Below are 21,791 nucleotides of genomic sequence, written 5' to 3'. Positions count from 1 at the left end.
TGCCCACCATGGACACTCAGTACAGCTCCCTGTCCACCACAGACATCCAGTACAGCCCCCCAACTAACACAGGCATCCAGTACAGCACCCTGCCCACTACAGACACTCAGTACATTTCCCTGTCCATCTCAGACATCCAATATAGCCCCCTACGCAACAGAGGCACCCAGTACAGCTCCCTGCCCACCATGGGCACCCAGCAGAGACCCCTGCTCACCACAAGAACCCACTACAGTCCCTTGTCCACCACAGACATTCAGTACAGCCCCCTGACTAACACAGGCACCCAGTCCAGCTCCCTGCCCACTACGGACACTCAGTACAGCTCCCTGTCTATCACAGACATCCAATACAGTCCCCTACCCAACACAGGCACCCAGTACAGCTCCCTGCCCACCATGGACACTCAGTACAGCTCCCTGTGCCCCACAGACATCCAGTACAGCCCCCTAACACAGGCATCTAGTCCAGCTCCCTGCCCACTATGGACACTCAGTATAGTTCCCTGTCCATCACAGATATCCAATATAGCCCCCTACCCAACAGAGACACCCAATACAGCTCCCTGCCCACCATGGGCACTCACTACAATTCCCGGCCCACCCCAGGGGCCCAGTACAGCCCCTTGTCCACCACAGGCATCCAGTACAGCCCCCTGTCCACCACAGACATCCAGTACGGCCCCTTTACTAACACAGGCACCAGTACGGCCCCTTGTCCACCTCAGGCATCCAGTACAGTCCCCTGCCCACTACAGACACTTAGTACAGCTCCCTGTGTGACACAGACATCCAATACAGCCCCTTACTCAACACAGGCACCCACTACAGCTCCCTGCCCACCAAAGACATTGAATTCAGGCCCCTGTCCAACACAGGCATCCAGTACAGTCCCATTCAATTCATTCAGTTGTATTTATTGAGCGCTGAATGTGTGCGGTGTGTATTACTCTATTTATTTATTTATTTATTTTACTTGTACATATATATTCTATTTATTTTATTTTGTTAATATGTTTGATTTTGTCTCCATCTCCCCCTTCTAGACTGTGAGCCCGCTGTTGGGTAGGGACCGTCTCTAGATGTTGCCAACTTGGACTCCCCAAGCGCTTAGTACAGTGCCCTGCACACAGTAAGCGCTCAATAAATACGATTGATCGATTGCAAGGCACTGTACTAAGCGCTTACCCTGGAGGCTTTTGGGTCTCAGAGGAAGAACAACAAATGTCCGCTCCCCCAGCTCCACTCGATCCCAATTCTCCCGGCTTCTCGGGAGTGGCCGGTGGCCATCGGGCCTCGACTTTCTCATCTGTAAAATGGGGATGGAGACTGTGAGCCCTATGGGGGGCCAGGGACTGTGTCCAGCCCGATTTGTTCAGAACCACCCCGGTGTTTAGTACAGTGCCTGGCACATAGTAAGCGTTTACCAAATGCCATAAGTATTATTATTGCTATTACTATTTTCCTGGGAGCACCAGCGATAATAATAATAATAATGATAATGGCATTTATTAAGCGCTTACTATGTGCAAACCACTGTTCTAAGCGCTGGGGAGGTGACAAGGTGATCAGGTTGTCCCACAGGGGGCTCACAGTCTTCATCCCCATTTTCCGGATGAGGGAACTGAGGCCCAGAGAAGTGAAGTGACTTGCCCAAAGTCACACGGCTGGCAATTAGCAAGTGGGGATTTGAACCCGTGACCTCTGACTCTTTTCCACTGAGCCACGCTGCTTCCCTGGTGATTGGAGGAGCCTGGCGGGGGTTTTTATGGTATTTGTTAAGCATCTAATATGTACCAGGCGCTGTACTAAGCATTGGGTAGATACAGTCCCCCTATACACCGTAAGCTCATTGTAGGCAGGAAATGTGTCTATTTATTATAGAAAAGCAGCGTGGTTTAGTGGAAAGAACCCGGATTTGGGAGTCAGAGGATGTGGGTTCTAATCCTGGCTCCTCCACTTATGTGCTTCCATCTCCTTCCCTCCTCCTTTCCCATCTCCTTCCCTCCTCCTTTCCCTTCTCCTTCCTTCCTCCTTTCCCTTCTCCTTCCCTTCTCCTTTCCCATCTCCTTCCATTCTCCTTTCCTCCTCCTTCCCCTCCTCCTTTCCCATCTCCTTCCCTCCTCCTTTTCCATCTCCTTCCCTCCTCCTTTCCCATCTCCTTCCCTCCTCCTTTCCTCCTCCTTTCCCATCTCCTTCCCTCCTCCTTTCCTCCTCCTTTCCCATCTCTCTTAGACTGTGAGCCCACTGTTGGGTAGGGACTGTCTCTATATGTTGCCAACTTGTACTTCCCAAGCGCTTAGTACAGTGCTCTGCACACAGTAAGCGCTCAATAAATACGATTGATGATGATGAGGATGATGATCTGCTGTGTTACCTTGGGCAAATAACTTCACTTCTTGTGCCTCAGTTCCATTATCTATAACAAGGCAAAGCAGCGTGGCTCGGTGGAAAGAGCCCGGGCTTTGGAGTCAGAGGTCATGGGTTCAAGTCCCGGCTCCGCCAACTGTCAGCTGGGTGACTTTGGGCAAGTCCCTTCACTTCTCTGGGCCTCAGTTCCCTCATCTGGAAAATGGGGATTAAAACTGTGAGCCCCCCGTGGGCCAACCTGATCCCCTTGTAACCTCCCCAGCGCTTAGAACAGTGCTTTGTACATAGTAAGCGCTTAATAAATGCCATTATCATTATTATTATCCAGCGCTTAGAACAGTGCTTGGCACATAGTAATCGCTTAATCAATGCCATCATTATTCTTATTATATTATTATAAACAATATTAATAATAATGATGATGACATTGGTTAAGCGCTTTCTATGTGCCAAGCACTGTTCTAAGCGCTGGGGGAGATACAAGGTAATCAGGTTGTCCCACTTGGGGCTCGCAGTCTTCACCCCCATTTTGCAGATGAGGGAAACGTGGGGAAGACGCGAGAAAATCGGGCTGGACACAGTCCCTGTCTGACACAGGGCTCAAAGTCTAATCCCGGCTCCACCACCGGTCTGCTGTATGACTTTGGGTAAAGCTTCTCTGTGCCTCACTTACCGCATTTGTAAAATAGTATTTGGTATTTTATTTGGTAATAAAATTTATTAAATAAAATTTATTTTATTTGGTAATAAAATATTAGACTTTTAGACCTTTTAGACCTTTCAGACTGTGAGCCCACTGTTGGGTAGGGACTGTCTCTTAATGTTGCCAACTTCTACTTCCCAAGCGCTTAGTACAGTGCTCTGCACACAGTAAGCGCTCAATAAATACGATTGTTGTTGTTGTATTTGGTATTTGATTACTCTATTTATTTATATCTTACTTGTACAAATCTGTTCTATTTATTTTATTTTGTTAATATGTTTGGTTTTGTTCTCTGTCTCTCCCTTCTAGACTGTGAGCCCGCTGTTGGGTAGGGACTGTCTCTTTGTGTTGCCGACTTGTACTTCCCAAGCGCTTAGTACAGTGCTCTGCACACAGTAAGCGCTCAATAAATACGATTGATTGATTAAGCGCTTAGTATATGACAGGCGCTGTACTAAGCGCTGGGCTAGCTACAAGCTAATCAGGCCCCGTCTCACATGGGGCTCACAATCTTCACCCCCATTTTTCAGATGAGGGAACTGAGGCACACGGAAGTTACGTGACTTGCCCAGGGTCACACCCAGCGGACAGGTGGCAGAGGCAGGATTAGAACCCAGATCCTTCTGACTCCGGGCCCGGGTCCTACCCACTAGGCCACGCTGCTTCCCTAAACTGAGCTCCATCTGGGAATCGGACGGAGTTCAACCTGAGTATCTCGTATTTTCCCCAACTTTTAGTACAGTGTTCAGCACAGAATAAGCCCTTAACAACTATTTCATTCATTCAATCATATTTATTGAGCGCTTACTGTGTGCCAAGCACTGTACTAAGCGCTTGGGAAGTACAAGTTGGCAACATATAGAGACGGTCCCTACCCAACAGTGGGCTCACAGTCTATTTATTATTATAATAGAAGCAGCGTGGCTCAGTGGAAAGAGTCCGGGTTTTGGAGTCAGAGGTCACGGGTTCGAATCCTGGCTCTGCCAGCTGTCAGCTGTGTGACTTTAGGCAAGTCACTTAACTTCTCTGGGCCTCAGTTCCCTCATCTGTAAAATGGGGATGAAGACTGTGAGCCCCACGTGGGACAACCTGATCACCTTGTAACCTCCCCAGCGCTTAGAACAGTGCTTTGCACATAGTAAGCACTTAATAAATGCCATTAATAATAATAATAACACTAATAATAATACTAAGCAAGTGCTTAGTACAGTGCTCTGCACACAGTAAGCACTCAATACGATCGAATGAATAATAATGATAATGATGCCATTTATTAAGCGCTTACTACGTGCAAGGCACTGTTCTAAGCGCTGGGTTCATCATCATCTCTTACCTCTACTGAACTGTCCCATGTGCTTAGTACAGCGCTCTGCACAGTAGGCCCCGATAATTACTACGGATTGATTTTTTTTAATCTTTCCGTCTCCCAAATACCTCGTACAGCGCTCTGCATATAGCCAGCACCCAATATAGTACTCTGCACACAGAAGGTGCCCAAAAAAGTGTTCTGCCCTCAACAAGTACAGAGCCCTGCTTACCGCGGGCACTCAGATTAGTGCTCTGCCCCCAGCAAGAACCTGAAAGGTTTTCTACACTCAGGAGGCACCCCGGACGGTGCTCTGCACCCCGCCCATGCCCGATAATAATAATAATAATAATGATGGCATTTATTAAGCACTTACTACGTGCAGAGCACTGTTCTAAGCACTGGGGGATGCAAGGTGATCAAGTTGACCCACGTGGAGCTCACAGTCTTAATCCCCATTTTACAGATGAGGTAACTGAGGCTCAGAGAAGTTAAGTGACTTGCCCAAGGTCACACAGCAGACATGTGGCGGAGTCGGGATTCGAACCCATGACCTCTGACTCCAAAGCCCGTGCTCTCTCCACTGAGCCACGCTCCTTCCCTTTAGCCAGGCTCCTTCCCTTTACTAGACTGTATCCTTCCCGACACAGTCGTGCCACCCAGAAGATGCCCAGGACAGTGCTTTACCCCCCAAGCACATCCCCAGTATTGCTCTCTTTCTCCGGCAGGCGTTCAGTACTGTTCTCCGCATTCGTTGGGCATCTAGGGCAGCGTCCTGATACCCAACAGAAGCCTGGGCACGCAGCGGGCACCCAGAACGGCATCAGAAGATGCCCGTCCCCAGCAGATGCTCGGTCATTTCCAGAGAGGCCCACCAGATTTTCTTTCCTTTCACGCCGCAAGACACGGATTTCTTCCCTTCATTCCAATGCAGGAAAAAAAAAGGAGGGGGAGGTTATAAAATCCACATTTCTGACCCCGCCATCTGTCAATCTTCTTGGCTGGAATGATCTGGGGGGGGGAGAAAATACACGGAGCATCCTTCCGGTGATCCAGGCTGTGGACTCGGGAGCAATCCGGTATCGACGGTGGGCACTGCCAGTCACGGGGGCAAGGTCGCGTGTCTATCCGGCTGGACGTTGGCAGGGTGTGTCCGCTTCCCGGCTCTTTCCAACGCCACCGGCTGGCCTGGCTCCAAAGCATCCGAGGCCCAAGGGACAGCATCCGGAAAGACCGACAGATGCCCTTGGCTTCCACCCTTGGGGACAACTGCCCTATGGAGACAATCGTTGAGAAATCGGAGCCGATTCCACCATCCGAAGCACCTGAAGGTGGTTCCCGTTTTCTTCCTCTCACCCCTGGGGAGCTGGGGGCCGCGGATGAAACCGGACGGAGCTTTTCCGGGAACATTGGGGCTGGGGGAATTTGGGGGTCCACCCCAGAGGTACGGAGACACCCCACTCTGGCAAGACATCAGCGGTCACGTGAGAATCGGGCCCCTGGACCGTATGCTCTTTGCCAGGATGCTCGAAGGCCACGTCCCAACCGTCAGAGAAGCAAGAGCAGCGCTTGGCACACAGTAAGAGCTTAACAAATACCACACACACAAAAAAGGAGACCCAACAGGCTCTCGCCTCGCTCCCATTCACCCCAAAATAAGTCTCCTTTTCCTGTCTCGTCCACTCAGTCCTGAAATCCCCCCTCCAACCAAAGCAGGCTGGCACCGTCTCACTGGGCACCAAGAGCCGTGTGTTACCAGCTCCCAACTGGAGAGCTGCCAGGGACAACACATGTGCCTGATTAACAATATTTTTCAAATAACGATGGATTTATTTTTCAAATGAACACGCTTTGTGGGGGGGGACATCTCCCCTTCTAGACCGTGAGCCCGCTTTTGCGTAGGGAGCCTCTCTATATGTTGCCGACTTGTACTTCCCAAGCGCTTAGTACGGTGCTCTGCACACAGTAAGTGCTCAATAAATACTACTGAATGAATGAATGGTGTGAGGTGGCGGAGGAGAAGGAGATGGGGCGGGGGGGAGACCAGTTCTCTCTCCCTGAGCTATGGATACTGCTTTTCCAAAGACTGCTTCGGGACACGTCAGCTCAGGAACCCAGAATTCCTTCGCCCCAGTACAGCGTTGGCACGTCTTTCCGTGATCAATTCCCAACCCAGAATTCCTTGTGCCCTGTTGTCAAGACCCCAGTTAAGCGTTGGGACGCCCTTCCGTAATCAACACCCAAATCGAGCCCCCTTTTTCCTCTCCTCCTCCCCACCCCCCTTCTCGACTGTGAGCCCACTGTTGGGTAGGGACCGTCTCTATATGTTGCCAACTTGTACTTCCCAAGCACTTAGTACAGTGCTCTGCACACAGTAAGCGCTCAATAAATACGATTGAATGAATGAATGAATGAATCCCCCCACCCTACCGCCTTCCCCTCCCCACAGCACCTGTATATATGTTTGTACAGATTTATTACTCTATTCATTTTACTTGTACATATCTACTATTCTATTTATTTTGCCAGTGACGTGCATCTAGCTTTATTTCTATTTATTCTGATGACTTGACACCCGTCCACGTGTTTTGTTTTGTTGTCTGTCTCCCCCTTCTAGATTGTGAGCCCGTTGTTGGGTAGGGACCGTCTCTAGATGTTGCCAACTTGGACTTCCCAAGCGCTTAGTACAGTGCTCTGCACACAGTAAGTGCTCAATAAATACGATTGAATGAATGAATGAATGAAATCCTCCCCCTCCACCGGCCACCAACCGAACAGACCCCAGCCTCAGATCCCTGGCCTCTCCCGCTTCAAATGTGATCCATCTATTTCCCAATCATCATCATCATCATCAATCGTATTTACTGAGCACTTACTGTGTGCAGAGCACTGTACTAAGCGCTTGGGAATCAATCCATCAATTCCGAACCACCCCGCAGCTTCCAAAGCCACCATGCTCTAAGCCAGGACCCCGAGAGACCCCCCCAACTCTCCCCTACAAGGACCCAATCCGTCTTTCCGAATCCCCTTTTTTTTAAATGGCATTTATTACGCGCTTACTATTTGCAAAGCACTGTTCTAAGCGCTGGGGCGGTTACAAGGTGATCAGGTTTTCCCACGGGCAGGCTCACAGTCTTAATCTCCATTTTACAGATGAGATAACTGAGGCCCAGAGAAGTTCAGTGACTTGCCCAGAGTCACACAGCTGACAATTGGCGGAGCTGGGTTTAGAACCCAAGACCTCTGACTCCAAAGCCCGGGCTCTTTCCACCGAGCCATGCTGCTTCCAACCAATCGATCCACCAACGGTATTTATTGGGTGCCTACTCATTCATTCATTCAATGCTTTCAATCGTATTTATTGAGCACTTACTGTGTGCAGAGCACTATACTAAACTCTTGGAAAGTACAATTCAGCAACAAATAGAGACAATCCCTGGCCAACAACGGGCACACAGTCTAGAAGGGGAAGAGACAGGCATCACGTGCAGAGCACTGTACTGAGCACTCGGGAGAGTCCCACGCTGCAAAAATAGCAGACAAATCCGCGTCCAGCCTCATCCTGCGATTCTCTTCTCCCACCCGGGACTTGGAGGGATGCGAGGGGGTGGCATCGTGGGGGAGAGGAAAAAAATTAAATGATGGTATTTGTTAAGCGCTTGCTATGTGCCAAGCTGGGGGAGATATGAGAGAATCAGGTTGTCAGGTGGGGCTCACAGTCTTCATTCCCATTTTCCAGATCAGGTAACTGAGGCCCAGAGAAGTGAAGTGACTTGCCCAAAGTCAAACAGCTAAGTGGCGGATCCGGGATTAGAACCCATGACCTCTGACCCCAAGGCCCCTTCTCTTTCCATAAGCGGTGTGGCTCAGTGGAAAGAGCCCGGGCTTTGGAGTCAGTGGTCATGGGTTCAAATCCCAGCTCTACCAATTGTCAGCTGTGTGACTTTGGGCAAGTCACTTCACTTCTCTGGGCCTCAGTTACCTCATCTGTAAAATGGAGATTAACTGTGAGCCCCCCGTGGGACAACCTGATCACCTTGTAACCTCCCCAGCACCATTATTATTATGCCATTATCATTATTATTATTATTATTATTCTAGACTGTGAGCCCACTGTTGGGTAGGGACCGTCTCTATATGTTGCCAACTTGTACTTCCCAAGCGCTTAGTACAGTGCTCTGCACACAGTAAGCACTCAATAAATACAATTGAATGAATGAATGAATGCTCTTGCCATAAGCAGCGTGGCTCAGCGGAAAGAGCCCGGGCTTTGGAGTCGGTGGTCATGGGTTCCAATCCCGGCTCCGCCAACTGTCAGCTGTGTGACTCTGGGTGAGTCACTTCACTTCTCTGTGCCTCAGTTACCTCATCTGTAAAACAGGGATGAAGACTGTGAGCCCCCAGAGGGACAAACTGATCACCTTGAAACCTCCCAAGAGCCATTATTATTATGTTATTATTATTATTATCATTATTATTATTATTATCATTACTAGGCCATGATGCTTCTCAGGGAGAGGGAATGAGGCTGATGGCTCAGCCTCCACAGCTGTGGCCTCCTCCAGCCTTGGGCCAGTAGCCCCCCGAGGGAGAAGCCCAGTCAATCAATCAATCGTATTTATTGAGCGCTTACTGTGTGCAGAGCACTGTACTAAGCGCTTGGGAAGTACAAGTTGGCAACATAACATGGTGATCAGCCCGTCCTGGAGGAAGGGTCCACATTTCCAGACTCCTTTCATCTCAGACATCCAGTCAACCATTCAGCGCCCCATTCAACCCAGCTTTGCATTATGCAAAAAAAAAAAAAGAAAAAAATGCTAATCCTTTTCTGATGCTTTTCACACTTGTAGAAACGCCATTCCCGCCACTGAAAAGCAATTATATCAGTTTACCTTGCTGTCCAAAAGAGGATGAATATTCCCAAAGCAGAAGCCCCTGTCTCCCGTTTGGGGATGGAGGGGAGGGGATTCTTGGTGGAGGGGTCTGGGATCATAAATAGCATCACCATCCTTCGGATGGAGGATGGGAAAAGCCCCCCAAAGCTCACAAAACTCACAAAACAAAACAAGAAAAATCCAAATATCCCCCCACCGTTCCGCCCCCCCCCCGCAAACCCCACACCAAAACCAAACGCCCTAAACAAACCACACCAAAAAAACCCCAAAACAAAACACACATACACACACACAAACCCAAAGTCAATGGCTGCAAAACCTTTTTCACAACAAAACACATACACACACAAAACCCAACTTCAGTTGCTGCAAAAAACTTTTTCATACACACATACAAACCCCAACCTCAGTGGCTGCAGAAACTTTTCCTTAACAAAACACACACACACACAAACCCCCAACATCAATGGCTGCAAAATTTTTTCTCCAGCATCAGTGGCTGCAAAAACTTTTCCCCACCAGAACACACACACACAAAATCACCCGTGCGTGGCTGCAAAAACTTTTCCCCACCACCCCCTCCCCCAACACACACAAACACAAAAAACCAACATCAGTGGCTGCAAAACCTTTTCCCTACCAAAACACACACAAAAAAACCCACCTTTCGTGTCTGCAAAACCTTTCCGCCACCAAAACCCACCTCCCACACACACACAAAAACACCCAACTTCAGTGGCTGCAGAACCTTTATCACAACAAAACACACACACCTGAAAACCCACTTCAGTGGCTGCAGAAACTTTTCCACCACAAAACATACATACACACACACAAACTCCCAACTTCAGTGTCTGCAAAACTTTTTCCCCACCCAGCACCCCCCTGCCACAAAAACACCCAACTTCAGTGGCTACAAAACCTTTTCCCCACCAAAACAGACCCACACAAACCCCCAACATCAGGGGCTGCAAAACCTTTTCCCCACCCACCCACGCACCCACAAACACCCCCCCACACATACACCGACACAAAAACACCCAACTTCAGTGTCTGCAAAATCTTTTCCCCACCAAAACAGACCCACACAAGCCCCCAACATCAGTGGCTACAAAAACCTTTCCCCACCAAAACTGACTCACACAAACCCCCAACATCAGGGGCTGCAAAACCTCTTCCCCACCAAAACAGACCCACACAAACCCCCAACATCAGGGGCTGCAAAACCTTTTCCCCACCCACCCACTCACAAACACCCAAACAGACACAAAAACACCCAACTTCAGCATCAGCAAAACCTTTTCCCCACCAAAACAGACCCACACAAACTCCCAACATCAGTGGCTACAAAAACCTTTTCCCCACCAAAACAGACCCACAAATCTCCCAACATCAGTGGCTACAAAAATCTTTTCCCCATCAAAAGACCCACACAAACTCCCAACATCAGTGGCTACAAAAAACTTTTCCCCACCAAAACAGACCCACACAAACTCCCAACATCAGTGGCTACAAAAACCTTTTCCCCACCAAAACAGACCCACATGAACCCCCAACATCAGGGGCTGCAAAACCTTTTCCCCACCCACCCACACACACATAGACACAAAAACACCCAACTTCAGTGTCAGCAAAACCATTTCCCCACCAAAACAGACCCACACCAACTCCCAACATCAGTGGCTACAAAAACCTTTTCCCCACCAAAACAGACCCACACAAACACCCAACTTCAGTGTCAGCAAAACCTTTTCCCCACCAAAACAGACCCACACAAACTCCCAACACCAGTGGCTACAAAAACCTTTTCCCCCCCAAAACAGACCCACACAAACCCCCAACATCAGGGGCTGCAAAACCTTTTCCCCACCCACCCACACACACAGAGACACAAAAACACCCAACTTCAGCGTCAGCAAAACCTTTTCCCCACCAAAACAGACCCACACAAACTCACAACGTCAGTGGCTACAAAAACCTTTTCCCCACCAAAACTGACCCACACAAACTCCCAACGTCAGTGGCTACAAAAACCTTTTCCCCACCAAAACTGACCCACACAAACCCCCAACATCAGGGGCTGCAAACCCTTTCCCCACCCACCCACACCCCCACACCGACACAAAAACACCCAACTTCAGCGTCTGCAAAAGCTTTTGGTTGCCCAGAGCCCCTCTTCCTGGGCCAAGCCCCCCAGCCGGCTCCCCTAATGAGAACCCAATTATGAAAGAATGCAGCCCAACGGGTTGACACCCTCCTCCATGGGTCGTGACCAGTTGTCGACTATCGCGACATAAACCGTCTCTGAGGGAGTCGCAGACAGCCCCCGACCAGTGTCATCCTGGAGGCGGATCAGGCCCAAAGACGCTGGCTATTTGGGGGACGCCCCCTCCTCTCGATTAAAACCAGTCCTCCTCATCAAACTTCGCCCCGGGAGGTGTTAAATTACTTTCATTCATTCATTCAATCATATTTATTGAGCGCTTACTGTGTGCAGAGCACTGTACTAAGCGCTTAGGAAGTCCAAGTTGGCAACATATAGAGACGGTCCCTACCCAACGGTGGGCGCACAGTCTAGAAGGGGGAGACGGACAACGAAACAAAACATCCATTTAAAGATGTTTCCACAACTGGAAACTCCTTATTGGCCCTATTTAGTGTCCTTTCCAAGCGCTTAGTCCAGTGCTTTGCACACAGGCTCTGCCCCTCCTCTGCTGTGTGACCTCGGACAAGTCACTTCACTTCTCTGGGCCTCAGTTCCCTCATCTGTCAAATGGGGACTGAGGCTGTGAGCCCCACGTGGGACAACGTGACTACCTTGTAATAATAATAATAATAATGGTATTTGTTAAGCACTTACTCTGTGCAAAGCACTGTTCTAAGCGCTGGGGAGGTTACAAGGTGATCAGGTTGTCCCACGGGGGGCTCACAGTTTTAAGCCCCATTTTAAGATGAGGTAACTGAGGCACACAGAAGTTAAGTGACTTGCCCAAAGTCACACAGCTGACAGTTGGCGGAGGCAGGATTTGAACTCCTGACCTCTGACTCCGAAGCCTGGGCTCCTTCCACTAAGCCACGCTGCTTCACAGTGCTTAGAACAGAGCTTGGCACACAGTAAATGCTTAACAAATACCATCATCATTATTATTATTATTGTTAAGCGCTCGCTTAGTACAGTGCTCTGCACACAGTAAGCGCTCAGTAAATACGATTGAATGAAATATGGTTGAATGAATGAATGGATAATGATGGTATTTGTTAAGCGCTTACAATGTTGCCAACTTGTACTTCCCAAGCTTTTAGTACAGTGCTCTGCATACAGTAAGCGCTCAATAAATACGATTGAATCAATCAATCAATCGTATTTATTGAGCGCTTACTGTGTGCAGAGCACTGTACTAAGCGCTTGGGAAGTACAAGTTGGCAACATAAAGAGACGGTCCCTACAGTGGGCTCACAGTATAGAAGGGGGAGACAGAGAACAAAACAAAACATATTAACAAAATAAAAAGAATAGATATGTACAAGTAAAATAAATAAATAGAGTAGTAAATACCTACAAACATATATACATATATACAGGTGCTGTGGGGAAGGGAAGGAGGTAAGGCGGAGGGGATGGAGAGGGGGAGGTTGAATAAATGAATGGACAATGATGTTTTGTTAAGCGTTTACATTGTTGCCAATTTGTACGTCCCAAACGCTTAGTCCAGTGCTCTGCACACAGTAAGCGCTCAATAAATACGATTGAATGAATGAATGTGCCAAGCTCTGTTCTAAACGCTGGGGTAAGAGACTGTGAACCCATTGTTGGGTAGGGACTGTCTCTGTTGCCGAATTGTACTTTCCAAGCGCTTAGTCCAGTGCTCTGCACACAGTAAGCGCTCAATAAATACGACTGAATAAATGAATGGATAACGATGGTATTTGTTAAGCGCTTACTGGGTGCCAAGCGTTGTTCTAAGCGCTGGGGTAAGAGACTGTGAGCCCGTTGTTGGGTAGGGATTGTCTCTAATTGTTACCGAACTGGAGTTTCCAAGCACTCAGTACAGTGCTCTGCACACAGTGAGCGCTCAATAAATAGCGTGCATTTATAAATGACTGGCTCCGAAGGCCGGCGGAACTGTGCTCGGGCCCTGGGGCCTTCCCTAAAGGAACGATTTGCATATGTTAATGTAATTAAGCGCTAATGACATGAAAGTTGTGTCCAGTTTCCCCGGGGGCCCCGTCTGCAAGTTTTAACCCTTGGCTGGGAGCTGGCCCCCGCTCTTCTTACTCTATTTATTTATTTTATTTGTACATATCTATTCTATTTATTTTATTTTGTTAGTATGTTTGGTTTTGTTCTCTGTCTCCCCCCTTTTAGACTGTGAGCCCACTGTTGGGTAGGGACTGTCTCTATATGTTGCCAGTTTGTACTTCCCAAGCGCTTAGTACAGTGCTCTGCACATAGTAAGCGCTCAATAAATACGATTGATGATGATGATGATTCATTCAGTCAGTCCATCGTATTTATTGAGCGCTTACTGTGTGCTCAGCACTGGACTAAGCGCTGGGGAGAGTACAAATCCTCAATAGATAGAGACAGTCCCTACCCAACAACGGGCTTACAGTCAAGCAATCAATCAATCGTATTTACTGAGCGCTTACTGTGTGCAGAGCACTGTACTAAGCGCTTGGGAAGTACAAGTTGGCAATATATAGAGATGGTCCCTACCCAACAGTGGGCTCACAGTCTAGAAGTGGGGGGAGACAGACAGCAAGACAGAACAAGTAGAGAAGCAGCGTGGCTCAGTGGAAAGAGCCCGGGCTTTGGAGTCAGAGGTCATGGGTTCAAATTGCGACTCCGCCAACTGTCAGCTGTGCGACTCTGGGAAAGTCACTGCACTTCTCTGTCCCTCAGTTATCTCATCTGTAAAATGGGGATTAAAACTATGAGGGCCCCATGGGACAACCTGATTCATTCATTCATTCAATCGTATTCATTGAGCGCTTACTGTGTGCGGAGCACTGTACTAAGCGCTTGGGAAGTACAAGTTGGCAACATATAGAAACGGTCCCTACCCAACAGTGGGCTCACAGTCTAGAAGTCTAGTCAGTCTAGAACCTGATCACCTAGTAACCTCCTCAGCGCTTAGAACAGTGCTTGGCACATAGTAAACGCTTAACAAATGCCATCATTATTATATGTACACACAAGTGCTGTGAGGTGGGAAAGGGGGTAGAGCAGATGGAGGGAGTCGGGGAGATGGGGGGGAGGACCAGAGGAAAAGGGGGCTTCAGTCTGGGAAGCGCTTAGTACAGTGCTCTGCACACAGTAAGCGCTCCATAAATACGATTGAATGAATGAATGAATGGGAAGGCTGAGGAGGTGAGCTTTCAGTAGGAAATTAATTATTATTCTTCCTTTCTAGACTGTGAGGCCGTTGTTGGGCGGGGATTGTCTCTGTTGCTGAATTGTACTTTCCAAGAGTTTAGTAGGGTGCTGTGCACATACTGAGCGCTCAATAAATACGATTGAAGGAATGAATGAATTCCAAGACCCAACAAGGCCTGAAAGAGAGAGAGAGAAAGAGAGAGAGAGAGAGAGTGTGTGTTTGTTTTGGAGATGGTGGAGGTGGAGTGAAAGAGGTCGTTTGGAAGGAAAAGACCCATGTGAGTCCCTTGTTTGGCAGGAATTGTCTGTATTTATTGCTGCATTGTACATTCCAAGCGCTTAGTACAGTGCTCCGCACACAGGGAGCGCTCAATAAATACGACAGTGAATGAACTATTGGGTAGAGACTGGCTCCCAGTATCCTCTGACCTAAGTTTATGCCGGGCAACTCGGGAAGATTTAAAATGCCCACGAAATTATTGGCTGCCGTTGGACAAGGGCCTCTAAGGCTCCAAAATGGACCCAAAGTCGACCTGGTTTGAAGACGGAGCTTTGACCAATTCAAAGGAGGGGGAAGGAGGGAAAAGGGGGAGGAAATAAATAAAATTAAATTAAGAAAAAGGGGGGACGACGACGACTAATGAGTTTGCCATAAATACATGCCAGAGACAATTAAGCCATGTTAATTACGATGACAGCGGTTAATTGAATATAATTAGATATTTTAAGCCGCTGAATAAAGCATAGTTAGGATTAATTTTATTGAGATTAATTGTAAATAAGAATAGATGAACCATGTGTTTTGACAGGCATAAGAAGTCATCCTGCAAATTAAACGGGAGAGCAACAACAAACAGAGAAATCATATATTATTTTAATGTCACACCTCCGAATCGTCTCCTCAATAAACATGACTTTTCAAACCCAAACAGACAGGAATCTCGAAGAAAAGCAAACAGCTCGCGGGAGATTAAAGGGGCTTTTGTCCTTTTTCATGTGCATTTCTTTTAGCAGACTAAATTAGGCGAGTCTGGTGGACGTTTTGTAGGAAGAAACGTTTCACACTGAATGGAAAAAATGTTCTATCACATATGAAATTCGTGCAGCTGGGCCAGCTTAGTCCAGATGGTAGAAGGACTATAAAACAACACCCCGTGATGGACAAGCAGACACCTTCACAAGATCAGGGGAGAGCGAGTCCTGGCCTCTAATTCTGTCCGAAAAGCCCGGCCCTGGCCCGGTTCTCTCTGCTTCCATGTCCATCTCTCTTTCCCCCGCATTTCCATGGCGAGCAAACGATCCATTTTCCCACAGACAGAAATAAAAAAAAAAATACAGATCTCCCCCTTTCTCCCCTCCACCGCCCTTTTCCAGGAGGGAATGATCAACTATTGATTGACAAAAGACCTTTCCCCGACCCAATATTCCTGCTCCTCCTCCTCCTCTCCCAGATGCAGTCTGAGACGACAGCTCTCTAGGCCTTACATCCAGAACGTCCCTTACGAGATCTTGGAAGGAAATATTGTTCGGAAGAGAAATTCCCCCCGCCCGGCAACGCGCATCACCTTCGGACGAAGCCCCTCTTGAAGAAAAGGGAGCGCAAATGATGAAGAAAAGCTGAACAAATCGCTAATAAGAATGGAGCCTCGATTGATTTTGAAATAAATCAATAGGTGATTAACACAATATTTTTTAAAGCAGTAGCGTGTGTATATATATATCTCTCTATATCTATGTTTAGATATAGAGAGATATATATCTATTTCCCAAACACATATATTATATTTTCAATACCTTTTTAGCTCTTAATCGAAACAGGAGCTTCTCCGCTACTGAGAGCCTGTCTCTACATCGACTCGCCGGGATGCCTTGTCTTTTATAACGAAAATCCTAACGCGGTCGGGAAAATAAGGCACGACGAAGCCATTCTGCAGTGAAAGATTTTAAATCATCCAGCCTCTTCTAATAGACTTGAGACTTATTGAGGTAGAAACCATAAAAAATGAAGAAGGGAAATTTAATCCCTGAAATATTGATTTGCACATTAATATCATATAGGCAGCGGGCAATTTGGCTTCGTGGCAATGACACATTGTCGACCCTTAGCGAAGTCGGAGCAAATGTAACTCCGAACATGTCTGAATTTCAAGAGTTATTAAGGGTTTCCCTTCTTGCCTTTATGACTTTTCTGCAGCCTCGCAATGCAATCTTAAATGTATTATCTTTAAGAAATAATGGTAAAACCTCAGGGGTTTTCTAGTTAATGGGAAGGCGGGCTAAACCACATCAGATCCTGAAATGCAACATTAAACTCTTGCAATCAACAAAACCTCCTCCATTCCCATCCATCCAGGACAGGAGCTAATATTGTTATTAGAGATAATCAAATCGCATTGTGCAAATTTAGGCTCCTGCTCGGAAGAGGGGGCAGGGGCGGGGGGGATTCGGGGTGGAGGGGGTGGGTTGCTGTTGGGAGGGGGGCTTCTCTGCAGACCCCCAGCCCGGGTGGGGGGCTCGGCCACCCTGGAGCAAGGGATTTGGACTCCGGTTGTAACTTTGGTTATCAAGGGCCACTAACTTGCCCTTGGGAACCGGCCTAGACAAGGCCCGTCCCTGCCTCCTAGCCTGCCAAAACTCGAGGGGAGAGAAAAAGAGGGAGATTTTGTGTGTCTGTATGTGTGCGCGTGTGTGTGTCCATGTGTCTGTGTGGGGGGGTGTCTGTGTAGGGGCTTAATGGCAAGAGCATTATGTTGCCAACTTGTACTTCCCAAGCGCTTAGTCCACTGCTCTGCGCACAGCGTTCAATAAATACGATTGAACGAATGAATGAAGAGAGCACGGGTTTAGGAGTCAGAGGATGTGGGTTCTAATCCCGTCTGCCGGGTGACCTCGGGCAAGTCATTTCCTTCATTCCATCATCATGATTGAGCGCCGTGTGCAGATTACTGGACTAAGCGCTGGGAAAGTCCAATTCGGCCAGGGAGATGATCGCTTCTCTGCACCTCTGTAAAATGGGGATGAAGCCGGGGGGCCCCAAGTGGGACAACCTGATGACCTTGTCTCTACCCCAGCACTTACAACAGGGCTTGGCCCCTAGTAAGCGCTTCACGGATACCGTTATTATTCTTATGATTATTAGGGCATAGTAAGCGCTTCACAGATACTGTTATTATTCTTACGATTATTAGGGCATAGTAAGCGCTTAACAAATGCCATCATTATTAGGGGAGAGGTTATTGGGGAAAAGCCAACGGGGGTCGCCGGATCCCGCAATGCACCCCCATTCCCACAGGCACGCACACACACACACACACACACACACACACACACACACAGACACACACACACAGACACACACAGGACACATTTCCAAGGAGGAAAGGGGTTGGAAGGAACGGCCAGGTAAAGAAGCTTCCAACAGCTGGCTGGTCGTCTCGTGGTGTGTGTGTGTTGTATGTGTGTGTGTGTTGTGTGTGTTTATGTGTACACGCGTGTGTGTCGCCCCCTCCCCCCGCAGGAGGGGGACGGGAGGGCGAGGGGTCGCCGGTCCTGGGCCCACAAATTGCCCCCAACCCCAATCCCGCCTCCAGCAGGCATTCGAGGCTCGGGGTCGGGGGTCAGGGGTCAGGGGTCGGGGGTCGGGGGTCGGGGGTACCTACCCACAGGCCGGGCCGACGGAAGGGCCCTCCGACAAGTCGCGACTCCCGCAGCTCGGGCCGGCGCCGCCGACCTCGCCCCCTGCCTCAGTTTCCCCAGCGGTGTCCCCCCACCCGCCCCCCGCCCCGGGGGTCCGGGGGGTCCTCGACCAATCCGGAGAGAGGCGACGAGCCGGCCAAGATGAAAGAGCCGCGGCTGGGATGGGGGGCGCGGGGGAGGGGGAGAGCCCTGCGCCCAACGTGCGGGGGAGGGTCGGAGCCGGGTGGGATTGAGCTGTCACAGGCCCGGGACGAAGGGGTTTCCCATTAACCTGGAAGCGCCCCCCTCCCCCGCACCTCCATCCCATCCATCCCATCCAACCCATCTCATCCATCCTATCCATCCCACCCATCCCACCCTATCCATCCCATCCATCCCATCCCATCTCATCCATCCTATCCATCGCATCTCATCCATCCTATCCATCCCATCAGATCCATTCCATCCATCCCTCCGTCGGGGTACCGGGATGGGGGGGGAGGGGCAAGGGTCGGGGGGAAAGAGGGAGGGGAAGGTCCTCAAGGTCCCGGATTGTTCTGGAGGCTGGATCCGAGGGGTCGGGGGTCGCCCAAAGACCCGGCCCGGGAAGCCGGGGGGACGCCGGAGGAGGAAAATGCCAGCCTGCCCGGGGAGGGAAACTTTGCTAGCATCGCCCTGAGATTTTATTTCTTCCCATGGAAAAATGAAAAGGGAAGCGGGGAGCTGGGGGGAGGAGGGGAAGGGAAGGGAGGGGAGGGGGGCGCAGAAGAGAGATCGCCGAGAAAACCGCTTCCACGCTAGGACACGGGGGCCGATGCAGCGAACCAGTCAAACAAGGTTGGGCCGCTCCCCGTTCCCCGACTCCTCTCCCCGTTCCCCGACTCCTCTCCCCGTTCCCCGACTCCTCTCCCCGTTCCCCGACTCCTCTCCCCGTTCTCCGTCTCTTCTCCCCATTCCCAGTCTCCTCTCCCCATTCCCCTTCTCCTCTCCCCTTTCCCCGTCACCATCTCCTTCCACTCCCAATCTCCTGTCTCCATTCCCCATCACCTCTCCCCGTTCCCAATCTCCTCTCCCCATTCCCCGTCTCCTCTCCCCATTCCCAATCTCCTCTCTCCATTCCCCATCACCTCTCCCCGTTCCCAATCTCCTCTCCCCGTTCCCAATCTCCTCTCCCCATTCCCCGTCTCCTCTCCCCATTCCCCGTCTCCTTTCCCCATTCCCCTTCTCCTCTCCCCGTTCCCTGTCTCTTCTCCCCATTCCCTGTCTCCTCTCCCCATTCCTTGTCTTTTCTCCCCTCCCCACTCCCGGTCTCTTCTCCCCATTCCCCATCTCTTCTCCCCACTCCCAAACTCTTCTCCCCATTCCCAATCTCCTCTGCCCATTCCTTGTCTCCTCTCCCCATTCCCCGTCTCCTCTCCCTATTCCCCGTCTCCTCACCCGATTTTTCTTCTCCTCTTTCCATTCCGTCTCCTCTCCCCATTCCCCATCTCTTTTCCCCATTCTCCGTCTCTTCTCCCCATTCCCAATCTCCTCTGCCCATTCCCCGACTCCTCTCCTCATTCCCCGTCTCCTCTCCCGATTCCCCGTCTCTTTACCCCATTCCCCGTCTCCTTACCCCATTCCCCGTCTCCTCTTTCCACTCCCTTTCTCCTCTCCAAATTCCCCGTCTCTTCACCCGATTCATCTCCTTTTTCCATTCCCGTCTTCCTCTCCCGATTCCCCGTCTCGTTTTCCTCATTCTCAATCTCTTCTCCCCATTCCCCTCCTCTTCTTACCCCATTCCCCTCCTCTTCTTACCCCATTCCCCGTCTCCTCTTTCCATTCTCCTTCTCCTCTCCAAATTCCCCGTCCCTTCTCCCCATTCCCAATCTCCTCTCCAAATCCCCCTTCTCGTCTCTCCATTCCCAGCCTCCTCTCCCCTTTGCCCATCTCCTCTCCCCCTCCCCAATCTCCTCTCCCCCCTCCCCAGTCTCTTCTCCCCCTTCCCAATCTCTTCTCCCCCTTCCCAATCTGGCCTCCCCGCTGCCCGTCTCGGCTGCCCCACCGCCTCTCCGGGGGCCGCGGCTCTTTGGGATGGAGGGAGGAAAGGAGGAAGGGAAGGGATGGGGGGGTGAATGTGTCCCGGACCCCCTCCAAAGCCCCCCCAGGCCTCTCCTTAGCCCCCCACCCCTCGACCCAAGGCCAGTCCTTCCTCTGCGCCCGCACATCTCGCTTTAACGCGCTCCGGCTTGGGCGGGGAGAGGGAGGGAGGGGGTGCCCTTGGCCCCAAACTTTGGCCCCCAGGATGGGGGAGGCTGGGGATGGGGATGCAATCCCCCTCCCCCCAAACTTGGGGAGGGGGCCGGGGGGCTTCGTCCAGAGGAGGAAGTGGGGGGGGGATTCCCTGACAGGTTCCAGAGGGTCAGATCTGACAGGTCCAGGGCAAGGCCAAACCCGGGAGAAGGAGGGGGGGGCGGGTGGGAGCCACCCCCAGGCTCAGGACCCCCCAAAAACCGGGGAGCTCCCCACCCACCCCTGCCCCGGGCGACCCCAGTGTGGGTGTGAGTGTTTGCGCGCGAGAGAGCCAGAGACGGCAAGAGCCAAATAAGCCAAGATCGCGCAGGACCAGCCTGGCAAGCTAATCGATCGGCGACCCCAATTGAACACAAACTACTCAATAAAAGTTAAAGAAAAAACTTACTTTCCATTCCCCTGCAGATGCTATTCGATCTTCGCTCCTCTCCTGTCTGTCTCTCTTTCTCTCTCTCTCTCTTTTTTTTGGGGGGGGGGGGTGGGAGAGAGGCGGGAGGGTGGGGAAGCTTTGTTTTTATTTGACTCACAGCTGATCGCATCCAAGGAAAACCCCAGGGTTCACGAGGGGGGTGGAGGGAGGGGAGAGGGGAAGGGAGGGGGGGGAAAATTAAAAATAATCCTGGAAGTTTATTGGGTCCGGGGCCGGGCGAGGTGTCGGGGTGTGCGGGCTGGGGCGGGGGGGCGGCCCGTTGGCGGGGTGCGGGAGAGAAGGGAGAGGAAATGAAAATCCGATATGTCTTTATTCTGCTAATTATGATCGTTTTAGCCCCTGTTTCAAAAAAATGGCTGATTAAGTTGAGTGCGCATGTCTTCGGGAAGCCGGGCCCGATTTGCACTCTGGGAATGGGGAGAGGGAAGAGGGGGGAGCGGGAGAGGGAGCGGGACGGAAAAAGCAGGAGGAGCAGGAGCAGGAGCAGGAGCAGGAGGGAAAGACGACGCAAAGAGGAGCAAGGGCCCGCCCAGACCTCCTAGGACACGCAGAACACGGGCACACTCCCAGGGAGACGCAGGTGCACACTTTGACACACACACACACAGCTCAGGAACGAACGTGCACGGAGTTCACAGACACACATACACCCACAACTCGGGCGTGGATTTCACAGACACACACACACACACACAGCTCAGGCATATGCACGGAGCTCAGACACACACAGCTCAGGAACGTGCA

The 21,791-nt window shown here is 50.4% G+C and overlaps 1 protein-coding gene across 1 annotated transcript in view; it reads right to left on the bottom strand.

The window, feature by feature from the left end:
- The window catches only part of ZFHX4 (zinc finger homeobox 4), a 144,666-nt gene extending 123,591 nt beyond the window's left edge, over positions 1-21,075 (bottom strand). Inside the window, exon 1 of the mRNA XM_038766534.1 lies at positions 21,006-21,075. The gene's annotated coding sequence lies outside the window, so the exon portion shown is untranslated. The remainder of the gene's footprint in view (positions 1-21,005) is intronic.
- Positions 21,076-21,791: the final 716 nt, after the last annotated feature.

The sequence above is a fragment of the Tachyglossus aculeatus genome, chromosome 25 (genome assembly GCF_015852505.1).
Source record: "Tachyglossus aculeatus isolate mTacAcu1 chromosome 25, mTacAcu1.pri, whole genome shotgun sequence".
In the NCBI taxonomy this organism is placed as follows: domain Eukaryota; kingdom Metazoa; phylum Chordata; class Mammalia; order Monotremata; family Tachyglossidae; genus Tachyglossus; species Tachyglossus aculeatus.
The sequence above is the reverse complement of the archived record's forward strand: the minus strand, read 5'-3'. Positions and strand labels throughout refer to the sequence as shown.